This window comes from Mobula hypostoma, chromosome 8 (genome assembly GCF_963921235.1).
Source record: "Mobula hypostoma chromosome 8, sMobHyp1.1, whole genome shotgun sequence".
Taxonomy (NCBI): Eukaryota; Metazoa; Chordata; class Chondrichthyes; order Myliobatiformes; family Myliobatidae; genus Mobula; species Mobula hypostoma.
In genome coordinates this window covers 117249359-117265559 of record NC_086104.1, presented here as the reverse complement: position 1 = coordinate 117265559, position 16201 = coordinate 117249359, and the positions used below count along the sequence as shown (strand labels likewise).

Below are 16201 nucleotides of genomic sequence, written 5' to 3'. Positions count from 1 at the left end.
AGAATTGGTATAAAAGTCTCAGTAATGATCAACTTTGAGTCAATGTAGCAGAGGGCCTGGTTCTTCTGCTATGTAATTCTCTGCTGCATTACCTGGTAAAATGACCTACCTGCCCTGTGAATTTGCAGTGTGGTTATTAAAAATAGACCATGGATTGCTATATCAGTAACTCAGTGACTGGCTGATGTAGACTGTCTCTCAGTTCAAGCTTGTGCTTCTCTGTGTGATATTCCTCACTTCTCTGTGGAGGCTGTTTTATTGGAGCACATGGCATTAACTATTTAATAACATGCAGACAATAAAGCAGAAGAAATGCAGAAATCACCGGTGAGTGTGTTGGGGTTGGGGATGGTGGTGGGAGTAAACCCTGCCATGGATCTTTCAGAGATGGTCAATAACTGAGGATTTCCTGGAAGATCAGATAAAGGTGACATTGGACGCACGTGAACTCTGGCAGGGTTTGCAGACTATTACGTCCTACAAAGTAAAACCACAGCTATCCAGATCCCTGCAGTATTCAAAGACCCTGTGCTCTCTGTCTTGCAGGGCAATGTCAAGCTGTCTTTCTGGAGGATGAACTGTCGCAAGGCAACAGGGCCCAATGGAGTACCTGGTAAGGCACTGAAAACCTCTGTCCGCCAAGTGGCGGGAGTATTCAAAGATATTTTCTATCTCTCCGATACAGTCGGAAGTTCCCACCTGCTTCAAAAGAGTAACAATTATACTGGTGGCCTAGAAAATAGTGTGAGCTGCCTTGACTCCTGTCATCCAGTAGCACTCACATCTACAGTGACAAAAATACCTTGAGAGGATAGTCATGGCTAGAATCAACACCTGTCTCAGGAAGGGCCTGTGCCCACTGCAAATTGTCTATTGACACAATAGGTCTACAGCAGGAGTGATCTCAATGGCTCTCAACTCAGCCCTGGTTCTCCTGGAAAATGCACATACCTATGTCAGGATGCTATAGCTCAGCACTTAACATTATCATTGCTACAGTCCTGATTGAAAAGCTACCAAACTTAGGCTCTTGTATCTCCCAATGCAACTGCATCCTTGACTTACTAACTGGAAGACCACAATGTGGTTGGATTGGAAATGACATCTCCACCTTGCTGACAATTAACACTAATGCTCCGCATGGATGTGCGCTTAGCCCACAGCTCTGCTATCTTTACCACCCATGACTCTGTGGCTATGTATAGCTCAAACAGCATCTATATATTTGCTGATATACAACCATTGTTGGCAGAATTCTAGATGGTGACAAAAGGGCGTAAAGGAGAGAGGTGTACCAGTTAGTTGAGTGCTGTCGCAGCAACAGCCTTTTGCTCAATGTTAGCAAGACCAAAAGGCTGGTTGTCGACTTCAGGAAGGGTAAGACGGGGGAACACAAATCAATCCTCATAGAGGGATCAGAATTTGAGAGTGAGCAATTTCAAGTGCCTGGGTGTCAATATCTTTTCAGTACCTCCAGTTGAACTCTCTTTTTGTGTGTTTCCCCCTAGCTGTCAGCCTGAGGTTTTGTATTGCCACGTGCTCCTGCTCCACCCCGACTCCTGTATTACTGAGTACTCCGTCTCTCACTTGTTTCTCATTACCTGTTTTGCTGCCACTTGTGTCTCATTGTGCTCCACCTATCATCTGCCTCTCTGTTTCATGCTCAGTGTATTTCAGTCCTGTTTTCACCTGTTTGTTGCCAGATTGTGCCAGTGAATTTTCCTGAGCCTTTCCAGTACAGAGTATCTGTACTCTGTCCGTCTGAATATTGACTCTGCCTGTTTCCCGATTCTGGTTTTTGATTTCACTGGCCATCTTTGTTTGCACCTTGGGATTGTACTCTGTCCGTCTGAGTATCGACTCTGCCTGTTTCCCGATTCTGGTGTTTGGATTTCTCTGGATATTTTTATCTCTGCCTGAACTTTGACTCCAACTTTGTTTGCACCTCGGGATTTGTTACTCAATTAATAACAAATTGAGTAATGTGCACATTACTGGGTCTGCAATTGGATCCCTGCTCCAGCGCCCTGAGATACAATCTGGCCAGAATGGATCCAGCAGACCCCGGTCGTCTGAGAGCTGTCCTGGAACAACAGGGAATGATGCTGGGGAGACACCAGAACCAGCTGGACTCCATGTTCAGGGCAGTGGAGTCGCTTTCTGCCAATGTAGCCGATCTTGTGGCCCAGACTCAGTCACTCCAGCTGTCCCAGAGCGCCCATCAACATTCTGCGACTGCATCTTCCACCCGGCCCGCTACGTTCTCGCTCACTCCTCCTATCCAAGAGCCCCGTCTGCCTCCTCCAGAAAAGTACTCAGGTGAGCTCGGTTCCTACCACTCTTTTCTTTCCCAGTGCACACTCATTTTTGAATTACAACCAACAACATTTCCGACTGATCGAGCCAAGGTAGCCAACATCATCACCCAACTGTCCGGTCAGGTGAGAGAATGGCAAACAGCTGTCTGGGAGGCAGGCTCCCCTTTCTGCAGTAGTTTTCAGTTATTTTTGGAGGAGATGAGAAAAGTGTTTGATTGCTCCAAACATCGGAGAGAGGCTGCCCGTGAAATGCTGCACATGCATCAGGGGTGCAGATCTGTGTCGGATTATGCCATAGATATCCGGACCCTAGCGACCTCCAGCAGCTGGAACTCGGAGGCACAGTACAACATCTTCCTGAACGGCCTCTCCAAAGGCATCAAAGATGAGCTGGTCACCCAGGACCTTCCTGCCACCTTTGAAGCCCTGGTGGATTTGGCCATCCGTATTAATGTTCGCCTTCAGCAGTGCCGCGGAGGAAGGGGTTCCAGAGGGTACTTGGGGGCACTGGGTGACTTCCAAGCTCCTCGTCAGTCTACGTTTCCCTGCCGTTTGCCTCAATCTACAATTCGCGTTCCAGAGCCCGAGACTATGCATGTTGACCGTACCCAACTGGTGCTGACTGAAAGACAAAGGAGAATCAGCATCCACTCTTGTCTGTACTGTGGCCAACCAGGCCATTTCATCTCCACCTGCCCAGTAAGTGCAGCGCTCACCAGTAGGACAAGGAGTACTGGTGAGCATAACCCCTGACCTGCCCTCCTCGACACCACTCACTTTCATACCTGATTCTCTGGAGTGGGGCATCCAACGCTGAGCAGTCTCCATCTTGGTTGATTCTGGTGCGGAGGGTTTTTTTGACCGACTCCGGCTTGGCTGCCCAGTGGGGACTAACATATCTGCTCTCCAGTCACCTTTAATGGCCAATAGCTTGAATGGTCAGAGACCGACTAACATCACCCATGTCACGGCCCAGGTGAGTCTCAGTTTATCCAGCAACCAACATGAACAGTTAACCGTTTATGTTATTGACTCTCCTCAAGCTCCCATTGTCCTGGGCCGTTGGTCCCTGTTTTTCTCAAGACTCAATTTTACTCTGTCCTTTCGCCCCGGTTCCAAGAATGGAAAACCTGATGCCCTGTCCTGAAGATTTCCTTCCTCTGAGACCTTGAGGTACCCGATGTCATCCTCCCTGCTCACTGTCTCGTGGGTTCAGCGCAATGGGACAGCGAATCCATGGTACAAGCTGCTCAACAGAGCGAGGCAGCCCCCAGTCAACGCCCCACTAACCAGGTTTATGTTCCCAACTCTGTCTGCTCACAGGCATTGCAGTGGGGTCCTTCTTCCCGGTTTTCCTTTCACCCTGGAACCAAGCGTACTCAGGCCTTCATCAGTCAGTGGTTCTGGTGGCGTTCCATGGGAGATGACATCCGCAACTTTGTATCAGCCTACTCGGTGTGTGCTCAAGGCAAGAACTCAAACCGGTCACCTGCTAGTCTGTTACAAACCCTATCTATCCCCAAGAGACCCTGGTCCCACATTGCCCTGGATTTTGTCACTGGTCTATCCCCATCAGGTGGTAACACCACCATTCTCACAGTAGTTGATCGTTTCTCCAAGTCTGTACCCTTCATTCCTTTACCTAAACTCCCCTCTACCAAAGAAACAGCCAAATTACTAGTACTGACATGTCTATCCACGGCCTCCTCTGCTGTAAAGATGAAGCCACACTCAGGTTGGAGGAACAACACCTTATATTCCGTCTGGGTAGCCTCCAACCTGATGGCATGAACATTGACTTCTCTAACTTCTGCTAATGCCCCACCTCCCCCTTGTACCCCATCTGTTACTTATTTTTATACACACATTCTTTCTCTCCCTCTGTCCCTCTGAATATACCCCTTGCCCATCCTCTGGGTCCCCCCCCGCTTGTCGTTCTTCCCGGACCTCCTGTCCCATGATCCTCTCGTATCCCTTTTGCCTATCACCTGTCCAGCTCTTGGCTCCATCCCTCCCCCTCCTGTCTTCTCCTATCATTTTGGATCTCCCCCTCCCCCTCCAACTTTCAAATCCCTTACTCACTCTTCCTTCAGTTAGTCCTGACGAAGGGTCTTGGCCTGAAACGTCGACTGCACCTCTTCCTAGAGATGCTACCTGGCCTGCTGCGTTCACCAGCAACTTTTATGTGTGTTGCTTGAATTTCCAGTATCTGCAGAATTCCTGTTGTTTGCGTTAAAATTACTAGTACTGAATGTTTTTAAATTCCATGGATTAGTTGTAGATGTTGTGTCAGACAGGAGTCCTCAATTCACAACCAACTTCTGGAGGGCATTCTGTAATCTTCTGGGTGCCTCCGTGGGTCTGCCTTCAGGCCAGACCGAGCGGGCCAGCCAACAGCTAAAGACTGTATTGCAGTGTCTGGTCTCCCAGAACCTCTCCGCGTGGAGTCAGCAGCTACCCTGGGCCGAGTACACCATAAACTCATCCGTCCTCATCCACCAGTCTGTTCCCTTTCGAGTGCTGCCTTGGCTACCAACCTCCACTATTTCCTGCCCAGGAGGAGGAGGTTGGCGTTCCATCTGCTGAGGTGTTCATCTGATGATGTCAGCAGACATAGAGGTGCACTCGCTCTGCCCTTCTCCGCACCCCTGCTAGGATTAAGTGTCAAGCTGACCATCATCGTTCTGAGGCCCCACATTACCGCCAGGGACAGCGTGTGTGGCTTTCAACCCGAGACCTGCCCCTCAAGGTGGATTCCTGCAAGCTCACCCCCCACTTCATCGACCCCTTTCCCATTGCTAAAGTCATTTGCCCTGCTGCTGTCCATCTCAAGCTCCCTTCCACTCTCTGCCGCATTCATCCCACCTTCCATGTGTCCCGCATCAAGCCTTTCCTGAGCCACCCCTTGTATCCTGTACCCAAACCCCCCACCCCCCATGGCTCATCGATGGGTCAGAGGCCTTTATGGTGCATCGTCGGGGCTTTGGCCTCCAGTACCTTGTGGACTGGGAGGGCTACGAGCCTGAGGAGTGGTGCTGGGTCCCCACCCATAACATCCTGGTCCCCTCTCTCATCAGGGACTTCCATCACCAGCACCCTGCTCTATCTGCCGTGACGCCAGGAGGTGTCGTAGGGCAGGGGGTGGGGGAGTTACTGCCAGTACCTCCAGTTGAACTCTGCCTTTTTGTGTGTTTCCCCCAAGCTGTCAGTCTATGGTGTTGTATTTCCATATGCTCCTGTCCCCGCTCTTGCTCTACTGTGGCCCCTGTATTACTGAGTATTCAGTCTCTCATTTGCTTCTCATTATTACCTGTATTGCTGCCACCTGTGTCTCATTGTGCTCCACCTATCATCTGCCTCTCTGTTTATTGCTCAGTGTATTTCAATCCTTTGCTTTCACCTATTTGTTGCCAGATTGTGGCAGTCAATTTTTCTGAGCCTTTCCAGCATTCGTGTCTATACTCTGTTCGTCTGAATTTCGACTCTGTCTGTTTCCTGATTCTGGTTTTTGGATTTCTCTGGATGTTTTCATCCCTGCCTGAACTTTGATGCCAACTTTGCTCACACCTCGGGATTTGTTACTCAGCTAATATCACTGTGTGCACAGTATTGGGTCTGTGATTGTATCCGTGCACCAGCACCCTGACAATCTTTGAGGATCTAATCTGAACACACAGATTGATGTACCTATAAAGAAGGCAAATCAGCAGCTATATTTCATTGGGAGTTTAAGGAGATTTGGTTTGTCAAGTACAATACTCAAAAACTTTTACAAATGTACCATGGAGAGCATTCTGACTGGCTGCATCACCGTCTGGTATGAGACTTTGGGGCTACTGCATATGATGGAAATAAGTTATGAAAACTTATACAATTAGTCAGGTCTGTTATAGGTACAAGTCTCCATAGTATCTAAGACATCTTCAAGGAGCAGGGCATTAGGGATGAAGGATCCCCACCACCCAGGGCATGCCCTCTTCATGCAACACACACAAAATGCTGGAAGAACTCAGCAGGCAAGGCAGCATTGATGGAAAAGAATACAGTTGATGTTTTGGGCTGAGACCCTTCATCAGGACTGGAGAAAAAAAGATGTGAAGTCAGAGTAAGAAGATGGGTGGAGGGAAGGGAGAAATACAAGCTAGTATGTGATGTGTGAAACCAGGAGGGGAAGTGAGGTGAGGTAAAGAACTGGGAAGTTCATTGGTGAAAGGGATAAAGGGATGGACAAGGAGGAGTCTGTAAGGGCAGAAGGCCATGGAAGAAAGGGAAAATGGGGAGGAGGACTAGAGGGAGATGATGGGTAGATAAGGAGATAAAGTGAGAGAGGGAAATGGGAATAGGGAATGCTGCAGTGGGGGGAGCATTACTGCAAGTTCAAGAAATTGATGTTTATGCCACCAGGTTGGAGGCTACCCAGACAGAATACAAGGTGTTGCTCCTCAACCTGAGTGTGGCCTCATCCTGGCAGTAGACAAGGCCATGAACTGACATGTTGGAATGGGAGTGGGAAGTGGAATTAAAATTGTTGGCCACTGGGAAATCTTGTTTTTTGTCGTGGATGGAGCTTAGGTGCTCAGCGAAGTGGTCTCCCGAGCAATGCTGGGTCTCACCGATATAAAAGAATCCAGACCAAGAGCAACAGATACATTAGATGACCCGAACAAACTCATAGGTGAAGTTAAAAACGCAAACATGAGGAATTCTGCAGATGCTGGAAATTCATGCAACACACATCAAAGTTGCTGGTGAATGCAGCAGGCCAGGCAGCATCTCTAGGAAGAGGTACAGTCGACGTTTCGGGCCGAGACCCTTCGTCAGAACTAACTGAAGGAAGAGCTAGTAAGAGATTTGGGAGGGGGAGGGGGAGATCCAAAATGATAGGAAAAGACAGGAGGGGGAGGGATGGAGCCAAGAGCTGGACAGGTGATTGGCAAAAGGGATATGAGAGGATCATGGGACAGGAGGTCCGGGAAGAAAGACAAGGGGGGGAGGGGGAACCCGGAGGATGGGCAAGGGGCATATTCAGAGGGACAGAGGGAGAAAAAAGAGAGAGAGAGAGAGAATGTGTGTATATAAATAAATAACGGATGGGGTACCCCACAACTTTATTCCCATTCCAACCTTACTCCTTCCAAATGCTCTGCTGTCCACTCCCTCCGCACTACTACTAACCTTACTATAAAACCCGCCAATAAGCGGGGTGCTGTTGTAGTCTGGCGTACTAACCTCTACCTTGCCGAGGCACAGCGACAACTCGCGGACACCTCCTCTTAGTTACCCCTCAATCGTGACCCCACTAAGGAGCACCAGGCCATTGTCTCCCACACCATCACCGACTTTATCCACTCTGGAGATCTCCCATCCACTGCTACCAACCTTATAGTTCCCACACCCCGCACTTCCCGTTTCCACCTCCCATCCAAGATCCACAAACCTGCCTGTCCAGATAGACCCATTGTCTCAGCTTGCTCCTGCCCCCCCGAACTAGTTTCTGCATAACTCAACACGGTTTTATCCCCCCTTGTTCCCTTCCTACCTATGTTCGTGACACTTCTCACGCTCTTAAATTTTTCAATGATTTTAAGTTCCTTGGACCCACTGCTTTATTTTCACCATGGATGTCCAGTCCGTATGTACTTCCATCCCCCATCAGGAAGGTCTCAGAGCTCTCCGCTTCTTTTTGGATTCCAGATCTAATCAGTTCCCCTCTACCTCCACTCTGCTCCGTCTAACGGAATTAATCCTTACCCTTAATAATTTCACCTTTGGCTCCTCCCACTTCAGCCAAACTAAAGGTGTAGCTATGGGCACCCGTATGGGTCCTAGCTATGCCTGCCTTTTTGTTGGCTTTATGGAACAATCTATGTTCCAAACCTATTCTGGTATCTGTCCCCCACTTTTCCTTCGCTACATTGACGACTGCATTGGTGCTGCTTCCTGCACACATGCTGAGCTCATTGACTTCATTAACTTTCCCTCCAACTTTCACCCTGCCCTCAAGTTTACCTCCTCCATTTCCAACACCTCCCTCCCCTGTCCAGATCTTTCTGTCTCTATCTCTGGAGACAGCTTATCCACTGATGTCTACTATAAGCCTACTGACTCTCACAGTTATCTGGACTATTCCTCTTCTCACCCTGTCTCTTGCAAAAATGCCATCCCCTTCTCACAATTCCTCCATCTCCGCCACATCTGCTCTCAGCATGAGGCTTTTCGTTCCAGGACGAGGGAGATGTCCTCCTTTTTTAAAGGAAGGGACTTCCCTTCCTCCACCAACCCCTCTGCTCTCAAACGCATCTCCCCCACTTCACGCACATCTGCTCCTACTCCATCCTCCGACCACCCCACTTGGAATAGGGTTCCCCTTGTCCTCACCTACCACCCCACCAGCCTCCAGGTCCAATATATTATTCTCCGTAACTTCCACTACCTCCAACGGGATCCCACCACTAAGCACATCTTTCCCTCCCCCCCCCCCACTGCTTTCCGCAGGGATCGCTCCCTACGCGACTCCCTTGTCCGTTCGTCCCCCCCATTCCTCCCCACTGATCTCCCTCCTGGCACTTATCCTTGTAAGCGGAACAAGTGCTACACATGCCCTTACACTTCCTCCCTCATTAACATTCAGGTTCCCAGACAGCCCTTCCAGGTGAGGCGACACTTCACCTGTGAGCCAGTTGGGGTGATATACTGCGTCCGGTGCTCCCGACGTAGCCTTCTATATATTGGCGAGACCCGACGCAGACTGGGAAACCGCTTTGCTGAACACCTACGCTCTGTCCGCCAGAGAAAGCAGGATCTCCCAGTGGCCACACATTTTAATTCCACATCCCATTCCCATTCTGACATATGTATCCACGGCCTTCTCTACTGTAAAGATGAAGCCACACTCAGGTTGGAGGAACAACACCTTATATTCCGTCCGGGTAGCCTCCAACCTGATGGCATGAACATTGACTTCTCTAACTTCCGCTAATGCCCCACCTCCCCCTCGTACCTCATCCGTTATTTATTTATATACACACATTCTTTCTCTCAATCTCCTTTTTCTCCCTCTGTCCTTCTGACTAATACCCCTATGGGTTTTCCTCCCCTCCCCCTTTTCCTTCTCCCTGGGCCTCCTGTCCCATGATCCTCTCATATCCCTTTTGCCAATCACCTGGCCAGCTCTTGGCTCCATTCCTCCCCCTCCTGTCTTCTCCTATCATTTTGGATCTCCCCCTCCCCCTCCTACTTTCAAATCTCTTACTCACTCTTCCTTCAGTTAGTCCTGACGAAGGGTCTCGGCACGAAACGTCAACTGTACCTCTTCCTAGAGATGCTGCCTGGCCTGCTGCATTCACCAGCAACTTTGATGTGTGTTGCTCATAGGTGAAGTGTTGCCTCCGAACTGGAAGGACTCCTTGGGGCCCTAAATGGTAATGAAGAAGGAGGTGTCGGGGCAAATGTGGCACTTACTCTACTTGCAAGGATCAGTGCCAGGAGGAAGATCAGTGGGGAGGGACCAATGGACATGGGAATCGCATGGGGAGCAATCCCTGCAAAACAAAAAGTGGATGCAGAGAAGGATGTGCTTGCTAATGGGATCGCGTTCGAGATGGAGAAACTTACGAAGAAATACGTGCTGGACAGTGAGGCTGGTGGGGTGCTAGGTGAGGAAAAGGAACCCTATCCCTGATGGGTGGCGGGAGGATGTGGTGAGAGTAGACGTGCTACACCTGCCTCTTAGTAATAGCTGCCACCTTCTTCAATCACAGACTCGTGAAGATATCCTCAAAGGCATGGAAGTTGGGTCCGTGATGGAGCTAGGTGAGTCGACAACCCTTTGCAACCTCTTTCTATTCCGTGCATTGGAATCTCCAGAACTTAATCAAAGTTTTTTCAAAGTTCAAATCACATTATTTCTTACTTTTATTGTAACTCATTGTTTTCTGTATTTCACTGCACTGCTGCTACAAAATTACGAACTTTCTGACATTTGGCTTATAATAAACCTGATTTTGACATCTCGTGTCAATCAAATCATATTTGATCCTGCCCCTGATGCTGTCTGTGTGGAGTTTGCATGTTATTACTCTATGTGGGTCTCCCGCTGTGCCCCCCCGGGTACTCCAGTTTCTTCTCGCATCACAAAGGTGAGTGAGTCAGTTACTTGGGTGCTCTAAATTAGGTATTTAGTGTAAATTAATTAAACAAGTTATTGATGTATACCTGATGTTATTGATGAAAGAGAATTAGGTGCAAAGGTAAGGGGAAACAAGCAGAAGGGGTGGAATTAATAGGACTGCTTCCCAGGGAGCTAGCATAACCTTAGAGGGCCAAAGAGACTCTTCCTGCCTTGTTATAGTGCCATACGGCATGGACACAGCCCCTTCAACCCATCTAGTTCATGCTATCCAATTTGCCCATCTAAGCCAGTCTCATCTACCTGTGTTTAGCCCGTATGTATCCACCACTTTCTGTAACCTTCTCCACTCTTGGGCATTGGTGTTTCCATACCAGGGCATAATGCAACCATTTTAGATTGGGTTTCTGCAGAAGTTTGTCAAAGATGTATGTGCATGTCTGAGTTTGTGTTCATGTGTGTGTGCATCTTCAAAGTTCAAAGTAAATTTATTACCAAAGTACATACAGTGGCATGCAGAAGTTTGGGCACCCCAGTCAAAATTTCTTTTACTGTGAATAACTAAGCGAGTAAAAGATGAACTGATTTCCAAAAGGCGTAAGGTTAAAGATGACACATTTCTTTAATATTTTAAGCAAGAAAACTTTTTTTATTTCCATCTCTTACAGTTTCAAAATAACAAAAAAGGAAAAGGGCCCGAACCAAAAGTTTGGGCACCCTGCATGGCAGTACTTAGTAACACCCCGGTTGGCAAGTATCACAGCTTGTCAGCGCTTTTTTGTAGCCAGCTAAGGGTCTTTCAATTCTTGTTTGGGGGATTTTCGTCCATTTGTCCTTGCAAAGGCTTCTAGTTCTGTGAGACACTTGGGCCGTCTTGCATGCACTGCTTTTTTGAGGTCTATCCACAGATTCTCGATGGTGTTTAGGTCAGGGGACTGTGAGGGCCATGACAAAACCTTCAGCTTGCGCCTCGTGAAGTAGTTATTGTGGATTTTTGAGGTGTGTTTACGTTCATTTATCTGTTATAGAAGCCATCCTCTTTTCATCTTCGGCTTTTTTACAGATGGTGTGATTTTTGCTTCCAGAATTTCCTGGTATTTAATTGAATTCATTCTTCCCTCTACCAGTAAATGTTCCCCGTACCACTGGCTGCAACACAAGCCCAAAGCATGATTGATCCACCTCCGTGCTTAACAGTTGGAGAGGGGTTCTTTTCATAAAATTGTGCACCCTTTTTTCTCTAAACATAACTTTGTTCATTGCAGCCAAAAAGTTCCATTTTAACATCATCAGTCCACAGGACTTGTTTCCAATATGCATCAGGCTTGTTTAGATGTTCCTTTGAACCTTTTGAATAGAACTTTTTGGCCGCAATGAGCAAAGTTATGTCTGGAGAATAAAGGGTGCAGAAGGATCAAACATCATAAATGGAAGCCTTTGCGATGACATTGTCCAGAACATGATTTTACCATCACCGTGCCTTATAGTTAAGCCTAGTGTCGGGCTTCACACCATTAAGTGGAAACATCACCGATAAGCATTACCCTTAAGTATGCATCCAGCGTCGCATCATTTACTTTCTGTGACAATGTATCGATCCACATGTAATCAGCATAATAATTAGTCCCACCATCGTCTTATGTCCACTGTATTTGCGTCAACATGAACCTTCCCTGATCTCTTTTTGCTTGCCTCATCTCTCCAACCTGCCTCCCACAAATATCCACCACCCAACGCCATGCTCTGAATCCAATTCACAACTTTTCTAATCCTCAGTTCTTTCTGCCTTCTCTGAAGTCTGGTATCTGAGGTCCCCACTCATGTTTGTGTCTGAGAAATGTTGACTGTGAAATTGTTAATGGTCTATGCACCAACATCACTCAGAATGTGTGGAATATCGATACCCATGCAGGTTTTGAGTGGAACATTTATTAATATAATAGACATGCAATATTAATTACTAACCAGGTGTACAAAGATTGAGTTCGATAAACTAATCACTCTGGTGTAAGCAGAAGAGTTTACCACTTTCATTTAAAGAAAAACAGCGTACTTCAGAGTTCATTTTAGATTGTTGATCTGAACCTTGTTTAATCTGACTAAAATGCAATGCTTTGCCACGCTATTCCTTGGACTAGAATTTTGCCTCTAACAAAGCAACTCACTCCTCGGTCATGCACTTATTAACCCTTTCTCATGTGGACTCACATATCACTTTGCTGCTCCTGCCTCACCCTTTCCTCTCTGCTCTTTTCCACAACTGTCATTCTGCTAACTTATCAGCACTGAGGCAGGGTCTGATCAGAAACAACAATTACTCCTTTCCCTCTAGTGATGCCTCCTGCCCCGCTGAGTTCCTCCAGCAGCTTGCTTTTGTTTTTGCTACATAGCTGATCTTTCCTTGACTGTTGGTGTTGCAGACTCAATGGGCTGAATGCCCTAATTCTACTCTTAAGCCTTATGGTCTAATCAGGGAGAAGGCAGGAGAATGGGTTTGAGAATGATAAAAACTCAGCAACCATGGAATGGTGGAGCAGACTTGATTGGCTGAATGGCCTGAATCTATTCCTCTGTCTTATAGTCCTGATGCCATAAAATATGACTTCAATTGTTTGAAACGCTTTGTGCACAGTTACTGTTGTTGGGGGCCTCATTCTCTGATTTTCTTTGTCTGTACGAGGAAATAGTTGATTGTATCTATGTGCCACCCTGAATGCCGCACTACCCATACCTTCTTAGCCTTCTATACGTAACCCTTCCCTGCTTCGTGCAGCTGCATTCAAATTCATGACAACCAACAACAAATCATGCTGAAATCTGTTGAAAGTCAAGTCACTGCAGATGCTGGGAATGTGAATCAAAAGCAGAAACTGTCTGAACAAGTAACGGAAACTTAAAACGTGGAATGCATCACATCGGACATCCATTGCCAGGGGCACTGTTGATACATGCAGTTCAGCAGATTGAAATGTGTACAATGGTTATACCGGAGTTGGGATATTGGCCGTAGTTCAGATTGGCACAATAGGAATAATGTGCTTACACTGGATAGGGTGCAGAAAGGAGTCACCAGAATGTTGTCTGGAATGGAGAGATTCTGGGTGGTGACAGTATGGATACCTCCCCTTTGGAGCGGAGGTGTTTGACTGGAAAAGCTGATATGTACACAGAATAAAGAAGGACAAGCACTGAAAAGTGTTGGAAACTTAGAAGAATATAAAGGGCGCTGGGGTACCCTTAAGAAGGAATCAGATGGGGAACCAAGGGGTGACAAGGTATCCCTGAAGGTAAGGGAGATTCCTGATTCATTTGGTATAGAATAAAAGGCACCAAACAGCGACAATTTCCTCCCTAACCGTCACAACCCTAAATATTGCTGGTCCCACTGAGTTCCTCAAACAAATAGTTTATTGCACCAAATGCCAACATCTGCAGACTCTGGTATCTCTAGAAGGTATAGTCCCCTGTCAATAAATGTGGCAATCCACGGAGAATGATCTAGAACACAAATTAATATCTACCATCTTCAGTTCCTGTGGAGAAGGTAATCGAAGCTGGGGAAACCAAAGGAAAGATCATCGATATTCTGAAATACGTCCAAATTAAAAAGCAGAAGAGTTTTTGAGACCCCAAACTCATAAACTGGAAAAAGCCACCGGGTAGGCAAGTGGAGCTAAGGGTGTTGAAGGGTGACATGATACGAGCTAGGGTTTTGCTTTTTGCAGTGAAGGGGAAAGAGAGGTGACTTGATAAAGTTGTACAAGATTGGAAGAGGCATAGATCGAATCGATAGTCAGAGACTTTATCTCAGGTGGAAATGACTAAGATCAGGGGACATAATTTTAAGGTGATTGGAGAAAAATATAGGGGATGTCCAAAGTAAGTTTTTTACACAGAGTGATGGGTCTGTGGAACGCCCTGCCAGGGATGGTGGAGAAGCACCTACATTACAAGGGAATTTGTTGACAGTGAGGACAATATGAGTGAGGTTGATGTTCTGGAGCATGTTGATATTAAGGGAGAGGAGGTGTTGGAGTTATTAAAATACATGAAGACGGATATCTCCCTGGAGCCTGACGGAATATTCCCCTGGCTGCTCCACAAAGCGAGGGAAGAGATTGTTGAACCTCTGGCTAGGATCTTTATGTCCTCGTCCACGCGAATGTTACCGGAAGATTGGAGGGAGGCAAATGTTGTCCCCTTGTTCAAAAAAGGTAGTAGGGATTGTCCGGGTAATTGTACACCAGTGAGCCTTACGTCTGTGGTGGGTAAGCTGTTGGAAATGATTCTTAGAGATGGGATCTATGGGCATTTAGAGAATCATGGTCTGATCAGGGACAGTCAGCATGGCTTTGTGAAGGGCAGATCATTTCTAACAAGCCTGATAGAGTTCTTTGAGGAGGTGACCCGGCATATAGATGAGGATAGTGCAGTGGATGTGATCTACATGGATTTTAGTAAGGCATTTGACATGGTTCCAATCGGTAGGCTTGATCAGAAAGTCAGAAGGCATGGGATCCAGGGAAATTTGGCCAGGTGGATTCAGAAAAGGCTTGCCTGCAGAAGGCAGAGGATCGTGGTGGAGGGAGTACATTCAGATTGGAGGGTTGTGACTAGTGGTGTCCCACAAGGATCTGTTCTGGGACCTCTACTTTTCATGATTTTTATTAAAGACCTGGATGTGCGGGTAGAAGGATGGGTTGGCAAGTTTGCAGATGACACCAAAGGTTGGTGGTGTTGTGGATAGTGTAGAGAATTGTCAAAGATTGCAGAGAGACATTGATAGGATGCAGAAGTGGGCTGAGATGTGGCAGATGGAGTTCAACCCGGAGAAGTGTGAGGTGGTACACTTTGGAAGGACAAACTCAAAGGCAGAGTACAAAGTAAATGGCAGGATACTTGGAAGTGTGGAGGAGCAGAGGGATCTGGGGGTATATGTCCACAGATCCCTGAAAGTTGCCTCACAGGTAGATAGGGTAGTTAAGAAAGCTTATGGGGTGTTAGCTTTCATAAGTTGAGGGATAGAGTTTAAGAGTCGCGATGTAATGATGCAGCGCTATAAAACTCTGGTTAGGCCACACTTGGAGTACTGTGCACTCATGAGCAAAGAGCATTGTAAGCAGTGTTGGGCCCCTTATCTTATAAAGGCTGTGCTGAAACTGGATAGGTTTCAAAGGAGGCTCAGGAAAAAAAAAATCCAGGATTGAATGGCTTGACATATGAAGAAAACTTGATGGCTCTGGGCCTGTATTCACTAGAATACAGAAGAATAGGCGGTGACTTCATTCAAACCTATTGAATGATGAAAACGCATGACAGAATGGACGTAGAGAGTAGTCGGCAGCTGTGGAGGCCAAGTCTTTATGTATACTTAAGGCAGAGCTTGATAGATTCTTGATTGGTCAGGGCATGAAAGGATATTGGGAGAAGGCAGGAGATTGAGGATGACAAGAAAAATAGATAAACCATGATAAGTGGCGAAGCAAGCCCGATGGGCCAAATGTCCTAATTCAGATACTATATCTTATGGTTGGTGGATCAGGTGACAGAGAATAAATCTTGATTGGCAAAATAACCCAAAAGTGACGGACTGAAAAACAATGTAATAAACACAAACTTTATTGATGTATTGCATAACTGGAGTCCAGAAGATGCTGTCGGGAAAAGCAGAGGCAGCAAATTAAATTGTTATGTTTACAATCAGATGGATAATTTGGAAAGAACATGCCTTGGAAGGCAGAAGCAGAGATAATGG

At 46.9% G+C, this 16201-nt stretch overlaps 1 long non-coding RNA gene across 3 annotated transcripts in view; it reads left to right on the top strand.

Moving 5' to 3' along the window:
* The window catches only part of LOC134350878 (uncharacterized), a 66970-nt gene that overhangs the window by 31727 nt on the left and 19042 nt on the right, over window positions 1-16201 (top strand). For all 3 annotated transcript variants that reach the window (XR_010019026.1, XR_010019025.1, XR_010019024.1), the window contains exons 3-4: window positions 547-613; window positions 10079-10130. This is a non-coding gene — a long non-coding RNA (uncharacterized LOC134350878). The remainder of the gene's footprint in view (window positions 1-546; window positions 614-10078; window positions 10131-16201) is intronic.